General features: G+C 41.3%; 1 protein-coding gene across 1 annotated transcript in view; it reads right to left on the reverse strand.

Annotated features, from left to right (window-relative positions):
• The window catches only part of LOC122261329 (facilitated trehalose transporter Tret1), a 23,179-nt gene that overhangs the window by 17,584 nt on the left and 595 nt on the right, over positions 1-5,000 (reverse strand). The gene's annotated exons all lie outside the window — the stretch shown is intronic.

Here is a 5,000-nt window from a genome sequence, read left to right on the forward strand (position 1 = left end):
CACTCAATACCACCTCTCCCCCTCCCTCTCATTTCACCCTTCCAAACTCTCGCTCTCTTTACCTCTCTCCTCCTCCCTCCCCCCTCCCATCTCACGACCCCCAACTCGGATCCCATCCCCCATCCTCACCCCTACCCCCCTCCCAACTCCCTCTTTCCCCTCCAGTCTGAAACCCTGAAAATACCCACTGCATCTGAATGGTCCTTCTTTCACTTCACCGCCAGCGCCCCTTTTCCTTCCCACCGGAGCGACTGCCCTCTTTCTATGACATATGACCCGACCTCACCCATCTCCCCCTTTCCCCCTCCCCCCATCCCCCTTCCCCCCTACTGAGCTCCCTTCTTTACCCCGCTACCTGGGTCTCCTCAGCGCCATCTCGCGGGAGTCTTATGCCCTATAATGAGATCCTTTAACTTCTTCTGTCCCTCAAAACAATCTTTCGTTTCTATGTGATAATATCCCTAGAGTCTTACAGCAATGGTGATATTATTTTATAAAATATGTTCACCGGTAACCTCATCACGAATCAATCAGAACAAATGGCATCTATCATACAGGCAAATTTCCATAATTATGAAATTCCTTCCTCATACCCACCCAACACCTTATGGCAAATATTCTCGCCATAATAGAAGAATTCCCCCCCGCAACTCCTCCTTGGGTGCATCCCCCCCCATCTATGTCGTGAACATGCCTACTCTATCTGCATAAATTCCCCGCAAGCTAAGATATCTGAAGCTAAACTCACACGATCTGGAGGCGGTTCGACTGTATACTCTCGCCACGGCTGTCCGACTGTGCTGTTCTGACACTGATTCTCCCCCGATAGCTGGCTTTAATTTACATTTTATGTTATCCAGATTTAAGTTCTTGTAGATACTTTTTTGTCTACGAGATTATAAGTAAATCTCAACTCATTACTATTCATGTATGTCAGTTATCAACATTCTAATCTTCATGTTTTATTTGCCGTAATGCATTTGTTATCTTTATATGCATAATACTAACCGTAGTTTGTAGAGGCCGAGATAATTATGCACACAAGACATATCATCCCTACATTCACGACCATAAAAGTAGTCGTCCCTTCACCGTGCAAATGACAAGGAAGAAAAGGACCGGTTAATGGCCCTTCAAGAGAAAGGTCTTGGGATTTTTTTTTCTTCACACAAAGGGCTTTCAGAAAAGGTCCTAAAGCAGGTGTTTGGATCCTGGACTTACCCGCTGGAGTGACAGACTGCTAAATATTTAAGAGGTGATAACCACGCTGTTTATTTCCACTGCCGATGGTGTTGTGGTGAAGGAATGAAAGGATGAAAGGCGAGAGAAATGGAAGGGCTGAGAGGAGAGAAAGGAAAAGTGGAGAGGAGAGGATAGAAAGGGAAGAAAGGGGATAGGAAGGGAGATAAAAGGTAGAGGTTAGAGGATAGGAAGGAAGGGAGAAGGGGGAAGTGAGAGAAAGATAAGAGAAACAGACTAAAGGACAGATGAAGGAAGAAAAAGAGATGGGGAAAAATTAAAGGCTACTGAGAGAATGAGTAAAACGGAAGCAGAGGAAAACGAAAAATAGAAATGGAGGGATGGGAAGGAAGGAAGAGGGAGGCCAAGAAAGAGGGGAATTAGCCCTTACACGCCCGCCTTTGTAAGAATTCGGGCGACTAATTGGGTAAATAAGCGAGTAGTTAGTTACATACTCCCGAGATCAAGAGAAAACATGTACCAACTCCGGAGATATTTCAAAAAGATGAATCACAAGAGGAGAGAAAATCCACTGAAACATGTCTCAAATAATTCATAATTCCTCGGCCAAGTTGGCACATTAAACGCAAAATTTGCATACGTTTCCCCGTCACTCGACACCTCACTGGGCCTGCCTCCCCCTCCCCCCACCCCCGCCCGATGTCCTCACGCCCTTTTTCACTCATTCGTGCGCCTTAGACCCGCCGCCAAAGTTTTCCTTTGACTGAATTCTAAAGAGATGAAAAGCGCAGACACACATAGATGTATATATATATATATATATATATATATATATATATATATATATATATATATATATATATATATATAGAGAGAGAGAGAGAGAGAGAGAGAGAGAGAGAGAGAGAGAGAGAGATAGGTAGATAGATAGGATATAGAAACATTTACATTTATTTTTCATATATAGATATACAGATGTATACAGTCCTTGCATCTTTATCATTTTTTATTTCATCATCTTTCCTAATCAACTAAGAAAATAATGTGAACCAAATTGTATTAGTATCATAACGCAGATGCCGGTAACATACAGGCGCGAGGACTATAATGAGCAAAGTTCTAATAGCAAATAATTACTATTGGAAACTAGGAAGAAAGAATAGTAGGATAGTAGTGATAATAGGATTATACAAGAACAACATTTCTCGAAGTGATGCGGGCGTTCGAGGTTGCAATTGCGTACCAAGATCCTTCAATACCTGGAATCATAATTTTGAAATCAATCAAAATAACCCTTTTTTTTATAAAATATTTCTCATCGCTCCCACCAATTCTCCGCCTCCCGGCCGACCCATTCGATTCCAAAGCCATGCATGATTTCTATCGCATGACGAATTTCAACTCTACACCGAACATGTCCTTATCCTTTATTGATTGGCTGTCTCTGTAAGCAAGATTATCGTCCAGAAATATAGCAGTAAATATATCCGAACCGCAGATATGACAATGACAATGCGCCCTACCACATGGAGAGCACTTTAGGTCGTAAATGTGTGTCGTAAATATTTTCGATCTGTGATATTATCAAACGAACTAGTGCACTTTTGCCATTGAAGAGATATTGCACTATCGATTGACAATTCTAACACACATAAACACACATAAACAGACACGCACGAACACGCACACGTACACACACCCACACACACACACACACACACACACACACACACACACACACACACACACACACACACACACACACACACACACACACACACACACACACACACACACCTGACAACAACAACAAGAAAATCATATAAGAATGACTATAGTCTACACTATTTCGACCCGTAACTTATGGTGGCCGATTGAGATAGGGACTGACAGGGTAGGGGGGGTGGGAGGGGGGGGGTAGAGGAGGTTTAGGGGGGATAGAGTGTGGGGAAGGGATGGGGGTGGGGTGGTGTGTGCGTGTTCGTAGTTGGGTGAGAAAGAATATTTCGCTTTAAGACTGCAGTGATCCATTTCTGTTTTTTTAAACAAAAATAAAAAATAAATCTTTATGACTTATAGCGTCATTTTGTATGGTTTAATAGCATGCAAAACGAGAATATTTGGTTACGTTACCGAGATACACATCTAATTCTTCATAACTCTCAAATTCAGTACTCCCGAAAAAAGTCTTAGGGACACACACGCCCAAATCTACTATAACGAGAATAGTTATAGTTACACAAATTATTCCCATCTTATACTCGCACTACCTATAACCACAACACATCTCAAGGCAAACCTCCTACCACCTTAAAACACGAGACAGACAGACATATTCGGTCAAAACAAATACAACACAAAGAGATAAAGTTGCTAATTTGCATTTCAAAGGTGGATCAGACAGCACAAATCATCACACCCATCAAATCAACCTTCAGCTGATCAAACGCCAAGATATGAAGCCCATCTTTAACCGCACAATACAGTGGGAGGAATATTAACGGGGATCCGATATGTTTAACAGAGATGTCGGCTTCCTTAACCCATTGAAAAAAGTCAGAGAGGGAGAAGGGAGGGGGGGAGAGGGAGGGAGAGGGAGAGAGAGAGGGAGAGGGAGAGAGAGAGAGAGAGAGAGAGAGAGAGAGAGAGAGAGAGAGAGAGAGAGAGAGAGAGAGAGAGAGAGAGAGAGAGAGAGAGAGAGAGATTGACTGAGAGAAAGAAAAAGAGAAAGAGAAAGAAATAGAGAGAGAGAGAGAGAGAGAGAGAGAGAGAGAGAGAGAGAGAGAGAGAGAGAGAGAGAGAGAGAGAGAGAGAGAGAGAGAGAGAGATTGACTGAGAGAAAGAAAAAGAGAGAGATTGACTGAGAGAAAGAAAAAGAGAAAGAGAAAGAAATAGAGAGAGAGAGAGAAAGAGAGAGAGAGAGAGAGAGAGAGAGAGAGAGAGAGAGAGAGAGAGAGAGAGAGAGAGAGAGAGAGAGAGAGAGAGAGAGAGAGAGAGAGATTGGCAGAGAGACAGAGAGATTGGCAAAGAGAGACATGCAATACACTACATCCAACATGTATCTACGCACGCACAGAAAGCACACCACACGTCCCCAAACTACTATATATCACTCACCTACACACATAAACGGCCCTTTCACCAACATGACACATCATCCAAAGTCATTTATTTCCCCTTACATCTACTCAGACTTGACTAAAACCGTCTACATACTATTAACCATAGTTTCTTCACTAAAAAATAAAAAAACAAGGATCCATTCATATATGCTTTAAAGTGTTGCTAGGTGTGAGTTTGTTTACATTTGTGTTGCTCGGCGTCTTGTCTAGCCTAAACATATTTAAGAAAACGAAGATTTGATGTGATATGTGGAAACAACATGTATAACTTTTGCCTGCTATCGCTAAAATAGATATATATCATCATTATGACTAGACGCATATTCCTCACAAATATCTTTCGCTTGAAATTTTGAATTTTGAATGTTTTTTTTTTTTTTTTTTTATTCCTATTTCAGACCACATTAAAAATACATGCAGTCGCGCACGTAATCACATGCAAGCAAGGTGAAAACACACACTCACACACCTTTTGTTAGTGGAACACGTCAAGGAAACAGAACATGAATACTGATGTTTTTTTTGTTTTTTTTTTCTTAAACATAAATAACGATTAATATGAAAAATAATGTGAGAAATACAATTTTTCTCTGGAAGGAGGGAGGGAGAAAGATAGAGAGAGAGATAATGAGGAAGGGAGAGAAATAAATATATATATATATATATATATATATATAT

The sequence above is a fragment of the Penaeus japonicus genome, unplaced genomic scaffold (genome assembly GCF_977035675.1).
Source record: "Penaeus japonicus unplaced genomic scaffold, GWHDUDI00000001_assembly GWHDUDI00000008, whole genome shotgun sequence".
Classification (NCBI taxonomy): Eukaryota; Metazoa; Arthropoda; class Malacostraca; order Decapoda; family Penaeidae; genus Penaeus; species Penaeus japonicus.